Source organism: Zonotrichia albicollis, chromosome 3 (assembly GCF_047830755.1).
Source record: "Zonotrichia albicollis isolate bZonAlb1 chromosome 3, bZonAlb1.hap1, whole genome shotgun sequence".
Taxonomy (NCBI): Eukaryota; Metazoa; Chordata; class Aves; order Passeriformes; family Passerellidae; genus Zonotrichia; species Zonotrichia albicollis.
In genome coordinates this window covers 117,923,823-117,938,588 of record NC_133821.1, presented here as the reverse complement: position 1 = coordinate 117,938,588, position 14,766 = coordinate 117,923,823, and the positions used below count along the sequence as shown (strand labels likewise).

General features: G+C 35.1%; 1 long non-coding RNA gene across 1 annotated transcript; it reads left to right on the top strand.

Moving 5' to 3' along the window:
• The first annotated feature begins 2,887 nt into the window (after positions 1-2,887).
• On the top strand, positions 2,888-13,943 carry LOC141728716 (uncharacterized). The gene is made up of 3 exons (XR_012579867.1): positions 2,888-3,003; positions 12,550-12,637; positions 13,826-13,943. It is a non-coding gene; the product is annotated as an uncharacterized LOC141728716 (long non-coding RNA).
• Positions 13,944-14,766: the final 823 nt, after the last annotated feature.

Here is a 14,766-nt window from a genome sequence, read left to right as displayed (position 1 = left end):
GGTTCCTAAAGAAGAAATAAAAGCAAAATAAAGCATAAAGAATAAAAAATAAATGTACTTTGGATAGTAGAGAATAACAATAGGTGCTGATCATCTGTCAAAAACTGAGGATGTTCAGGGAAAATGTGCCACCTTAAATAAGCTTTCTCTTTGCAGGGAATCATTAACATTGAAATCTAAAAAAACCCAAAAACACACCATAAAAAACCCCAAACTTACAGTAGCATCAACAAAAAGGTAGAATATAGCACTCTTACATAGGTGTTTTATTTCCAGCTGTGTTTAAATTGTATTTTTTCCTAAGGCTTTTCCATGCCCACACAAGTCATTCTACAGCTATATTCTTCTCCAACTGTGTGTGTGGTTTCCACACAAAAACCTGCAGCAGCAAGTGAAATTTGACCTTTTGTTCCAAGTTCCCCTCAGATCCATGACACGTGGGGGAATTTGTTCCTAACCAAACTTGAAAACATGCCTCTGACTTAAAAATGAAACAAAGCAACAGTGAAAAAGAACCTCTTCTTGCTTTTTAACTTAATAACCCATCCCCCAAACCAACAAAATAATATTATCAAAGCTTAATATTATCATTAACATTTCTATAGTTATAATTAAGACTTCTATAAAGACCACAAAAAGGTTAAAATATTAAGATTTGTTTTACATATATAACTTTCAATACTGACCTTTAGACAACAGAACCGTCTATGTTGACCATTTTCTTTTGATATAGCTGTGTTTGTTCTCTGGATGTTTTGCTGTTTAAGGTGCAGATACTTCAAATCTCTTCCAAAGTGCAGCATGCTGATTTTGTAAACATGGAAGATACATTTAAATCATGCTAAAGGTAGGGTTTTAATTACATGGACATGGGTAATTTCTGACCATGCCTTGTGGTTGCTAAAGCATGAATTCAGAAATATATGTGTGGATGAAATGCTTCTCTCCTTCAGAAGTTATGGGCATACCAAATAAAGTCTGGGGGAACTTTTTTCAGCCATGTAAGTGAATTATTCATGAAGCCATTTGATTGTCCTAGGAATATTTGGAATATATGCATTCCACAGGACTAGGTGGTTTGTATAGCTAAACAATCCCATGTTTTTGTTTGTCTGATTGACAGGTTGAGTTTATGACCTTGGGTGTCATTTTTCTTCATTATAATTCACAGAACTGGCCTCAGCCTACATCATTAATTTATTCAAAATAAGCTGTAGCTTGGAATTAGGCATTTTGTGCAGCTAATCAGGACCCTCAGAGGAAGGAAAGGATGAGCTTGATTAAGATTGCAGATTGAATTTGAGACTTTTTATCTTCATTTCCTCCCTCTGTGCCTTCTGGTATTTCTGTCATAACCTTCTGCAAAAATCTTGACTATACAATCTCTTGCTTGGTCCTCGGTTCTTTAAAAGAACTGATAATATTCCATGTAGTTAGATCGCAATTATTTTGGTCAACAATTGCTACTTTTTAGGTTGGTTTGGTTTTGGGTTTTTTTTGTTTTTTTTTTTTTTTGCATTTAAACTCTAAAACAATAGGATCTATGTAAGATCTATGTGTGGTTGTTTTGGTTTTGTTGTTTGGGTCTTTTGAAAAAATACAATACTTACATGGCATAAATTGTATTCCACACTTGCACATTTATAATTGGCCAAATGAACTCAGCAATCTCTCATAGTTCATAGCTTGTTTTATTTTTTCATAACTTAACCAAAATCTGCACCTGAATTCTCCTCACAGCAGGAGATTATTGCTGTTCTCCCTGCTGTAAAAAGGCTGATGTAGATACAAAATTATCCCGTGGGAAAAATGCACTAAAATAAAAAAAAAAATCATAATTCCCCCAATTAAGCAAACCTTAGGGCATTATTAAACTATGCAGATTTTGAGGGGTGTAATGTCAATAACCTTTTCCCTATTTCCAAGGATGGAAAAGGCACAGCCCCATTGAGCTTGTTACCAGGAAGGGATGCCATGGGAATGAGAGCAATCAGAGGAATGTGAACTGTTAGATTCAGTATTTCAGGGAAGGCAATTTAATTTTGGAGCCATCTCTCTGTTGGAGGTAACTGTTGCTCTAGGGAGCCCAGCTGCAGGAAAGAGTTTTGATACTGGGTTGTGGCATACTCACTAAACTGAGCTTTTGTGCTTGCACTGACTGTGGTACAGGGAATGTGGCAGCTATTTCCACAACAGCACAGCTCACTCCTGGCAGATATTGAATAAACTGTGACTTCTGCCAGAGCTTGTTCCCGTGGAATTCAATTTAGACCCCATCATGCGTGTGAGCAGGTGATTTGGCTGACTCTTCCTGTGGAGATTAACTAGCTACATTACAGTGCCTGGATACTTCCAATGGGATCAATCAGGATATGTTAATTGCACCAAGATAATTTTAAAGTGGTGTAATGGGAAATTTGTTAACTTGGGAGAAATGCTATATTTTTAACAGTAAGGGGTATTGTTATTATTATTCTTTTGAACAGGTGGTCTAACAGCATGGAAGGAACCATGCCGCTGACAACAAGAGAGAAGAGAAGGATGCAGAGAAATGAACCAGCAGGAAGTTCAGAGTTTGTTTGGATAATTTGAAAAACTTATTAGTGGATGGTTCATCTACATCAAGAAATACAGTATGCTCAAAATGAAGGGATTGCAGCAGGACTTTATATTGCTTTCTCAATTGCTCTTTTTCTTTAGCTTCAGAAAGCTCTAACAGAGGGGAAAACCCTGGATGGTGATGTTTTAGGCAATATTATAAGTTGTAAAAACTGTTCATTTAAAAGATAAAGAGAAAAAAAAGTTAATTAAGATAGTCAGGAAGTGCTGGTGATGCTCTTGTTCTGTCTGATCCTGTCTTCTTAAACCTGAGAACTCACAAAAGAAGAGAAAACACAATATCAAAGTTAATTTTTTCATCTGATGATGATTGTTATGAGTACTTAGTACTTAGAGAAAGACAACATTCATCCAGGGCCACTGCAGCAACTCCCATTGCTGAAGGTAAAACAAATTCAGAAGATTGAGGCATTGTTGAATGCAGCCTCTGACAGCAGGTGAAAATTGCTAATGGTAAGAAGCAGATGAGAAAAGATGAGAAAAGGTGCTTAAAAAGAAGAGAATTAGAAGCTTTTACGGATGAAATAGGGAGGAATTGCAAAATTAGGTCACTCTTGGAAAGCATTAGATGCTCCACCATAAACTGGGGCTCAGCAGCCTGTTTGTTTGTGTGGTGGAAGCAGCTCTGGGTCAGACCCAGAGGGAATTGCAGCTCCTGCAAAGGACGGACAGGAGCGAATGTTTACTGGGGCAAACCTCGGGGCTGGTGTTACAGCTGCCAGGAGAAGGACAACAGGGAATCCCTCCCCATCTCAGTCCCTTTTTTTCCTAGCTCTGTCATAAAGGACAGGTGCTCCCTCCTTGCTGTCTTGTAGAAAGCTTATTCTCCAAGTTCTGGGAGTGTTTCTGACTGTGAACTGGTTGGAGGCACCAGCTGCTTCCACTCAGAAGAGAATTAAGTGCTTCTAACTGCGGATTAGAAAAAAAGCTTAAGATAAGCTCTCTCCATTACATTTTTTTAAATTAGCCCGTTCAGAGAGACTTTTTTTTTTTTTTTTCAGCAAGCTCATTATTGCAAATCCAGCATTGAAGTGATCAGGTCTCTCCATATGTGGTGCATTGACCCTGAGCACCCCTGTTCCAGCACCATGGGCTCCCCTTTGGCACCCAGCAGTCAGCTGGCACAAGGCAGGGTGATGTGGGCTCAAACACTTGCACAAGCTTTCTTACAAGAAAGTTATGTCTGTGAAAAGCTGGGGTTGGAGAGGGGAGACTAGCAGTTTTGAGGCATGAAAGCAGTGGGATTGCTGCTGCTGTTCAGTTTCCTCCTTCATGCCACAATTTTGGACTTGGGCTATTGCTCTGTGACATTTCTTTCTGCTAGTTCAGCCACTGAAAAAGAAAAAAAAACCATGTGGCACAGCAAACAGTTCACAGATTGAACTAAACGGCACAAATTTTAGAATAAATTTTGTAAATTCAGAAAGTAAATTTTACAAAAAACAACAGAAAAATACTGTCTGATGTAAGCTATTAATTTTTCATACTATCAAAATAAATGGTAGTTGCACAGTAGATATTATCACCACAAATAATAGTTTTATATAACCCTTAAGTTTTATATAACCCTTCAGTCCATGCTGATTCATAAGAATTTCTGGAGACTTGTTTTAAATGCAAGATAACATATTTAAATAACTAGTTCAATCACAAGTTCATTTAAATTTCTGTCATTGTCTTGAGTCTAGGTTGGCCATTTTATCCTTAGGGATGCAGCACAATATGGTGTGGTAATGTGGCAGAATGCAAAGTGATTGGAGAGAATAAGGGCATTTTTTTCCTTCACATTCACTATTTGCCTTCAGAGGGACAAGAAGGGAAGAGTCAAGTAGGAGAAACAGAGTGGGCTGGGGCCAAGGAAATGCCAAATATGTCCTGCATTATGAATGCAATGTGAATTGCAGAGCTGGTCATTAATCACTGGAAATAGGGAGGGACATTTCTAACAGAGGATTTTTATTTATTATGTTTATTCAACTTTTAGAACATTTATCTTATGAGGGGGTAGTCACAATTGAGACTAATAAGTTTCATTTATATAAACATATGGTGAAATGTCTATTGACAAGATTATGGAACTGTCCTATAAAACACCAAATAATAATAAAAAATATTAGAGACTGTTATGACAACCTTAAAAACCTGCTGTGATTAAAAGGGATCCTAGAAAAAGTGAAAACAGATTAGGATTTATGAGTAAATCAATGGCTTCATCTGTACTGTTGTCTTTATTTATTGGTGTTTATATGTTTGGAATGTTTACGGTAACACAATATATTTGGTACTTCATGGAGATCTATGAAAGCTATTCCTCCTTTTATCAGTTTTGCAATTTATTCTGAAGAAATACCAATTCATGTACGTCAGAATCTGTCCATATCAGAATGAAGGTTCTGCGTTTTGAAATAGTTCTATGCACACTGAGATATTTTTGGGGCATTTATTTATAATTATCTCAATCATTTCTCCTCTAGGGACCCAGGTCCTACCTCTGTGGTAAATCCTAACATTGCCTCCATTCTAATGAGTGATTTAACTTCTCCTTCAGCATTGCATGACAGAATCTTACAACCTGGGAAGCACTGCTTCCCTATCATTTTATTAGAGATAATTATATTAAACATTGTGCCAGAATATTAAGCATGAAGGTGCTTTAGCCTGGAGAAAAGGAGTGTAAGGGAAGGACCTGTTGTTCTGTACAACTCCCTGAAAGGAAGGTGTAGCCATGTGAGTCTGAAGACCAATGTTGGGATCAGTCTCTTCTCCCAGTCCCCTTACAACAGGACAAGAGGAAATGGCCTCATGCTCTGCCAGGGGAGATTCAGGCTGGAAATCAGGAAGAATTCCTTTACTGAAAGGATAGTTAGGCATTGGAATGGACTGCTCAGGGAGGGGGTGGATTCATTGTCCCTGAAGATGTTCAAGAAATGATTGGACATGACACTTAGTGGTATAGTTTTGTTGCCAAGTTGGTGTTCGGTCAAAGGTTGGATTCAGTGATCTTGGAGGTTTTTTCCAACCTTGATGATTCTATGATTCTATAGTCTTCTGTAGTTCTCTGAAATATCTGGTTTATTTGGCCCTTCATAGGCATTAGTCTGATGAAATGTGAAACAGTACACAAAAACAAAACATCCCTGTCTAGAAGGGCACAGCAGTGAATGACCTTATCAAATGTGTGGAAATTGACCTTATCAAACATCTTAAGTATTTGTCCATTATTCTGGGAGGCTCTTCTGCATTAATTGCTGTAGTCATTTAATATTTGTTTTTTGCTATGGTGCTGTTGTGGTTACTATCATGACCTATGAGGGTTCCCTGACTGGCAGGTGTATGAAATGGAGACCGGGATTCTCAAGGTTCCACAATGCATAAGGTCACAAAAGTGTGCGTTTCTGAAAATGTCTTTATCAAAGTTACTACAAAGCTGTTGTTATTAAAACCAAATAACCAAATACAGAGTGTGTATATATATATATATATATATATATATATATGTATATAACAAGAATAGAGCAATTACTGAGTTCCAACTATGGAAGCAAATATATGCTTCTGAACATTTGCCAGTGTGTGTATCCCTTTCTGTCAGTATGCTTATCAGGTCACCCTTGTGGTAGCTTCTATGAGGTGTAAGAGTGAAATTATTTAAATTCTTAAGCATAAATTTTATATTTTAGTGAGAAATTTAATTGGTTATAATTTTCAACAAATGTGAAAGTAATAAAATAGTGTTCCTGACACCTTAGAAATATAACCGTGTACTCAGTTTTATGCCATTTTCTTTTCTATACTTCTCATATCAAGACTCAAAAGACCTCTGTGTGAGCAAATTAAAAGAACTTTTCTGGGTAAAAAACCCAGTGATTTGGTTTGCTATAGAAGGATATAAAACATGCAGTGGCTTTTTAGTTTGAATTAGAAAAGTACTTGATTTTTTTTTTCAGTGTGGCATGAAATTAATTTTAACTGCTTTAGTACCCTTTTTAATTCTTAGTGCTTTCATACCCTTTTCAGAGACTGGAAGTCAGAGAGATGTTAAGTGAGTGTCCAAGAGCATTGAAATTACCCTATAAACTTTAATTTTCTGGGAATTTTGTCATCATATTCTTTTTATTCTCCCTTCCTCCCCTCAATCCATGACTGCAATATCCATGGCAGTCAGAAAAGATTTGCAAAAAATACACAGTTGGCCAATTTTTTTTTAATCTTTTAATATTTTCAAATGTTTTAAAAATGTTTAAAAGTGTTCAGTGGCATTATATTTACCAGGTGTACTGCCGGGGCCAATAGGGTACCATAGCAGCATACCAGCATTTTCTAAAAAGAAGACTAGATGATGAATTAAAAAAAAAAAAAAAAATAGTTTTGACACACAAATTTTGGAGCATTTTAGGGAGCTATTATAATTCCAGTCTGTTAGAGCTGGAATTTGTTTTCTGTTTCATCCTTCAGGGACATCCATCTTTTCTTGTTCAGCTAACTAGCCATGTAATACTCTGAAGACCAATGTTGGGGAAAGCTCTCCTTCGGTGCTGAGGAATCTATCTCTGTGCAGTCCTGAAGGAATTATTGTGAGGCATCAAGGACAGCAGGATGGATAAAATAAAGGTTTTTCCACCTACAGCACAAGTGATTACCACCTAATTCTTCATAATCTCGTGTGTTTGTGGTCCTACTCTCTTTGACTGAATGTAGTAGGTGTGGGATCTCTCATTATTCAGAAAATGTACTTATCTCCTTAAAACAAAGTAAAATATTGGACTAAGAAAATGTATTGAAAGGGAGTAAAAACATCCTAGTTTTAGTGCATGCTAGGAAATTCTTTCAGTAGTAAGGCACAAAAAAATATTATATATATATATATACACATATATATATATATAGCCTCCATGTGCTCTTATGGTGGGCTTTAACCAAAAGGAGAGAGAATTTGAGAATTTCATCAAGGAGACAAAAAAAACCAGTAACAGATATTAATCTCATTTACTCCCCCTTTATCCAGTCTCTTTTGCTCTCTTGCCTTTCTGATCCACACTGCCTTGGACACTGTATTTGCTCCCTGCCTTCACTGTCAGTGCCTCCAAACCAAGGCAGGAAGTGCCCGTGCTCTGACGGTGTTGAGAGTTTGTCTCCCTAAAGACACAGTCCTGGACTCATAATGCTGCTGCCTAATGCTTCAGTCCCTTGAGGAACAAAATAAGGAGGAGATAACAAGTTTTCTCTGGTACTGAGACGACAGGGTCTAAGCCTTTCTTCAGCTCTTAATGGTGACATTGTGAGCTTGAACCTCATCCAACAAAAAAATGTAAATAGTCCTGGAAATGGCACGGAATGAATGTCAATTAACATGACAAAATCACATTGGAAATGCTTTTTGCTGTATCGTGTACATTTTGTTTATTCTTTCCTGATAAGAATATGAGTTATTATAACCACAAGGCAATTATATCTTTGTCTCCAGAGTGTCCTGATCAATACCTCTTTGTTGGTATTATGTAGCGTCAGTATCATCATTAATATAGAAAGGCAAAAACCCCAAAAGTAGAAAATTTTCTACAATGTAAAAGTTAAGGTATTGGTTGTAGGTACTTGGTCTTTGGCCCAAATTTTGGCTGCAAAGTATCAAATTACCATTTTTCTTGTGCTTTTCTCATCCCTGCTACACCTTGCTACATGCATCCAAACATTCACAAACAGAAAGAGCAACAGAGCAAAAAAGCTTTACAGAAAGAGCAATGGGAAGAGTGAAAAAGATTAGACCTTTTCTGGTCCACACTATTTAGCAATCAAGTTGTAAGCTCCCTTCTCTTTTTCTTTTTCTTTTTAAGAAGTGTTAAACATTTCAGTAGGCTTTGGATTATGGAAAAAAACCTACCAACCAACCAACAACAACAACAGAGAAACCAAAAACCCAACGCAGCATAAAACTAAAAGGAAAACAATTGAATTGCTAAATGAAATAGATAAAATACGAATAGATCAAAACCCTTTTCTTAATCCTGTCCTGCCAATTATAGGCCTCAGCTGAGAAGGAACTCCACTGACATTCTTAGAGTTTTAAAATGGGGAGTATTAGAGATTGCACATGGGAACGGACTTGTAGGAACAGACCAGTAACAAAAGCCTCAAAAAGGATTCTGTGGATTTATTTTGAAAAAACCTCCCCAGACTCCAACTTCATAAATGTCTGCTTTACAAGTTCTGCTATATTTATGTTATAGAAGTAAAAAATATTAAAATGATGCAAGGATTGCTAATTATCAACTAGCTGAAGTGACTGCAAGTGTTGCAGTCCATATGCTCCATTTACATGGATTCTAAAGAAATATTAGAAATATTCTAAAGAAAAGATTCAAGCTGCAGATTTATAGTACTTGTATTGCACTATATCTTTTGTAAAGCAGTGGCACAATTAGCTAGATTGCAGAGCAAAGTCAGATACATAACACAGTGCTGCAACCAAGTTCTCTCAATTCTTACAGGTTTTTCAGCTGATTTTTTATTAATATATGCTGTCCTAAATTTTCGTTCTGCTGTCTTATAACTCATAGTCCTTTTAATATTGTGAATGTTAAGACAAAATGAAAACCACAAATGGGAGAAACATTATTAGAGGGAATAAATTAGTAACAGAAACCATAAAATGGTTTAGTGTACTGAAATTGTAAAACAATCTATAAGCTATGCAAAAAAAAAAAAAAAAAAAAAAAACAACTCAATCTCTGTCTGAAATTTCTATTAAATTCTGAAATACTGCTTAAAAATGTAGAAAGGACTTTGGGGTAAATTCTATGTAAAAATAGCTAGTTAAATTTCTTTAAAATTTCTTGCTTTTAAATAAGGGTGACATCATCACCATTGCTAACACTGTGGAGGGGATGAACATCAGGTCAACATGGAGGGGAAAAGAGCACTTTTGTGAAACTCCATTTTCATCAGCCTGCAATATTTTGCAGCATACAAGGAAATTATAGTAGTGCTCTTTTATATGCCAGTAATGGACAGTGCCCATAGAGATTTTTATATAAAGCAATTTCCAAAGAAAACAAAGAAGAAAATTTTGGTTTATGAAACACTTAATCACTTTATCTGTTTTCTTGAGTACATGAACAATTTAATGGAATTTAAGCTTTAAAATTGCATCAGTGAGAGACCACTTTAGACTACAGGAAAGAATGGCATTGTCACTATGTCAGCAAAATAGATATGTTTTTCATATCCTGTGATTCAATTCAAACTAACTATTTGTGTGTATACAGGATAATTTATTGAAGCTGAATCCTTCTGTACAGGAAAATTCTGTGCAGGCAGATTATCTTCCACATTTGTACCACTTTCACTATCAGGAAGTTTTCAGAATCTAGGCAAATGAATTTAAAATATCCTTAATATAAGTGTCTATAATAATCTCATTGTATTCTACTGAGAGTTATTGCATGCAAAATTCAGTACACAATACTGAGCTCATCTGAACAAGTTCAAATTAAATAAAAATTTGTACAATGGTTACAGTTTTTATATGATTCTAAAATATTTTTATATCAATAATATTTTATCATAATAATGAGACATATTAAATATTTTGAATTTCTAAGACAAGTCAGGCATTTGAAGGTGTTGAAAATTTAGGTCTGAATGCTTCTATCTCTCAAAATTCCCCTGCATGTAATTTTACATTTAGATTTTTTCCTTTGTTTCTGTGTCTTGTTCTAAATTTAAGAAACCAAAAACAAACAAACAAACAAGTCTAGATGTTTTGTTGCATATTTCCATAAATAATCAAAATTTGAGCTCTATTTTTCACTTGTTTATTTTATTCTTTTTGCAATTTTGCAAATAGTGCATAGCTGTTCATATCTTAGTAGTTTATATTTTTTATTTTTTTTAATACTAGATCTTAGCTTTCTCCTAAGAAACTACCATTGTAATCCTCACCAAATATCAAAATCTTGTATGATAACTTTTCTGTAGAATTTTTACTGGCATTGGTCTGCTTTTGTATTCAAGAAATTTTTTTTGTCAGTCATTCATTTAATTGAATACCTTCAGTGCCCTTTTGTTCAATTGCACATTTCTATAAAGGTACTTTGACAACTTTGGCTGTGAACAATTTTACCTCTTCATTGCACAGAGCTTCTGTCTGAATTCCTCAGATTGTGGATCAGAAACTTGTCTTGCAAAATTTCATTAGCAGTGCAGGAAACCACTATAATTCATCTAAGTGTGGTGGATTCAGTAGGACTCAATTACTTAATTATAACTAAAAATGTGATTGAGCACTCTCTTGCATTGATGAGTTAAAACTCTTATTTTTTAAGTTTTAAGCTCATTTTTTGGGTCAAGAGTTCAATGGAAATATCATGTCACAGCTAGACCTATATGGAAAAACTGGAAATCCTATGAACAAAATATTGTGGATAAATCTTAGCTGCAGGTAAAAGAAAGACTTTTTCAGAATTATAAATCTCATATTTCAAACTCCACTAAATATAGTAATGTAATAAAAACATGACATGCTAATGGCCTGTATTACCTTCAGCAGTGCAAAAAATTAACAGCATAATGCAGTGGGTTGCATTGCTGACTTACCCTCTTTTCATTATACTTTTTGAGTAAATTATAGGTTTCTGATTTCTGCAAGTGTGCAGTATGGCTATTAGTGAATGGTTTTATCTGGTAAAAAATTGTAGCATACAATGATGGCTGAACAAGATGTTGACCATCAAATTATTATAATGGAATCTATTTATAAAAGTAATTTTAAGGTACTCTTGTGTGCTCTTTGCTTTTGTTGCTTCTTTTACTCTCAGAAAGAAGATGTATTTATAATCATATATTGTCAGTTGATTCAAGGTTAAAGACAATGTTGATTACCATAGAATGCTTCATTTTGCAAATCAAATGTGTGTTATGTGTATTGCTCTCCTTAAATATCTTTCCAAAGCAATTGGTGATAAACAGAGATGGGGACTACTCTTTGTGATAAATCAGGATGCTTCTGTCTCCTTTGACATATTCAATAGCCCAATTTTCACTTTTTATGCGTGTGTGTGAAATACCAGATGTTTCTGAAAACCTTTTGAAATGAATGAGTAATCTACTAAAGCTTCATTGTTAGAAATTTTGAATGAGTTTTCAATACAAACAATGGGAAATTAGATAAAGACCTCCCACCACTCTTAAGAGGGATTTTACATGGAATGTTCTACTCCCATTTAAAAACTTTCCATTTTGCTCCACGAGGTTCTTCGAATGCTAAAATGCGTGGAGTGAATCAAATAACAAGTATGAAAGAAAGTATGAAGAGCATGAAGTATGCAAATATTTGCTCATAGTACTTAACAGGAAATAGGCAAAGTCAGTCCTCATAAATCTGAATAAATTTTGTTTCCTTAATGTCTTTTTTCTAGAGCAAGAGGAAAGTATGGCTTTTATAAAGTGACAACAACAGGGGTTTATAATATATACTATAGCAACTACTTTTTGCTCATCTTGATGTTATGCCCTTTTGTGCAGTTTGCCTATTTCCTTTATAATCCATCAGCCACACTTTTTCTATCTTTTGAAATAAAACACAGAACATTAGCTAAAGAAATTACATTATATAAAAAAGATACTATCAGATGGAAGACCTCTGTTTTTAATTTACTTTCTGTTGACACAGATTTCTATCTGCTATCGCTTTTCCTTATCAGGCTAACGAAATAGAATTTTAGCAGTGGATACATAGAAAGCTCACTGAATGGCTATCTGTCATAGTCAGAAAAAGTGCTATCTGTCATCAGCAGAGGCTTTATTTACTCTTAAAAATATTTGCCCAAACACAGAATATCAGCCACAGCGTCCTTGTCCTTTGCTTCGAACAGTGCGATTATTAGGAAAGAGGGAACTTTTGCTAAATAACATAATCTGCCTTTCTTCTCACAGGTATTCTTTAAAATATCCAATCTGTACACCAAAATAAATCTCCCGGGTGGAAACAGTCCCAGGAATATTTCTTCAAAAAGACAATAAGGTAATTGCTTATTTTTAAGTATGTTTGTAGCATGTTTGGCTCATGCCATTTCCAGAGTAAAGAGGGACCATGTGCTTCAGCAGCTTTACCTGTCGTGGTTTGATTCTCAGTACCCTAGATCCTTCTGACATATTAAATGCAGAACTTCACACGACAGTTTTTGTTTCAACATGATTTTTTCTAGACCTAAATTAAATTAAGGAGCTTAAATTAAGGTTAAAAACCAATTACTGAGTAGTTTTTCTTCTCACGAAGAACTGCTTAAGAAATCTCAGGCTGAAATGAAAGAGATCAGAATGCCTCAATAAAATTTCTTGTCACTGGCTTATCACTGTGTTCCCTTAGAAAGAAGAAAATGAAACAGTAGAAGTAATATGTATTGCTGTAAAAATGTTCACAGTATAGTGAGGCACTGAGTCCCTTAAAGTCAGGGACTGTAGAGAAACATTTTAAAATATTTCAGCCTATTTTGAGATTGCTCTTGCAGTCTACAATGTAATGAAGAGTTGTTTTCTTTTTAATTATGGCGCATTTGGACTCTGATCCTGTACAAATGAAAATGTATTCATACAAAGATATATGGTGGCTGTTCTCTGGCTATAAAATTTCCCTTACATTTCTAGTTTGTTAAGAAAGTTTTTTCTGTTTATTAAAAAAAAATCTACTCCAAAATTACAGAGGATTAAGATTGATCTCTTCTTAATATAGTCTTCAGTCCAAGAGAAAACTTTGCTTTAGATTTTCAAAAGTATTCGTTTCATCTTCAATTCCAGACCTGAAGTGACTTGTTATTTTCATTATTAAGAATATCATAAGCATGAGCAATGATATTAAAAAGTAAACACATAAAGAGATTCAGAAATTAAAGATTAGTTCATAATATCTTACATTTAAAACTGTCCAGTGATGATGAAAAACAACTGCTATTTTAGAGAGCTTATTAACATGGAGGTAGTAAACCTTGATGAAGAAGTCACTGTGCTAAGAATAAAGAAGAAAAAAAAAACTAATTAAATGAACGGAGGAAATCAACATCTTTGTCTCAAATACAGCAATGACACGAACATTTCATTCCAAAAGGTGCAGGGGAATTTCAAAATGGCTAATGTTTTGAGTGATCATGTGCAACACGAGATTGAATATGTGGAAGCGATGAATGTAAAGTGTGAAAAACATGCTTCCCCACAGGCCTGTGCCACACAATAATCACTGTGCTGCTGAACTCAAGCTGTGCCAAAACCGTGTCTGAAGGATATGGACACTTTCTTGGAAATTGGTGTTTCTATTTCCTGGAAGAATCCCTTTCATGCATTGGCTTTGTTCTGTAAAGGTAAGGACCAAAATTTCATTTTGCACATACACTGCAAGAAATATGCACAAATCTCTTGGATTAATTTCCAGGTTACATATGAGCCTGTAAAGACAGAGACACATAATGGCAAAGTTCACCATAGTCTGGGGTGCCCTGCACAGTGAGAGAAGGGTAATGTAGGGAAATGTCCCACACAATGTTCTTATTTATTTATCTGGATTTTAACAAAGTCTTTTCCTTCCAAATGTAGCTGAACAACTGGCAGTGCAGAAAAAGTAAGGGAGAGTGGTACACTAAAATTAAACAATAAACAAAACCCAAACAACTATAATCCCACTTAGCAAATTAAATGGAAGAAAATTTGAAACATCACTGTCAAATAATCACAACGATCAGTTAGCTTGGCATTTTTGTACCAACTCTTTTTCCTAAGGAAAGAAAGAATTAATAGCAAAACAAAATTTAGAAATTAAGAGTACCATTATGTACCCTTTAGGATAGAACCTATTCCTTTAAGATTTTTTTTTTTGAAATATATTTTAAAAAAAGAAAATGTCAAATTCTGACTTTTGATAAAAATCTAAGGTACTCTAGGGGCAGATTCTTAAAAGCATTATCAACTACATCAGGAGATGCTGTATTGACCTGAAAAAAAAATCAGAGGAGTGATGATTAGTAAAAATAGTGGTTCTCGTTGGAGAAATGGACTCATCTGAACTGTAGTTGCTGTTGGTTTTAGATTTTTTCACTGGCCACTGCCCATGCAGCACCATAGCATTTCAGAAGTGCTATGAGCTTTTTGTTCTGGGTTTGGAAA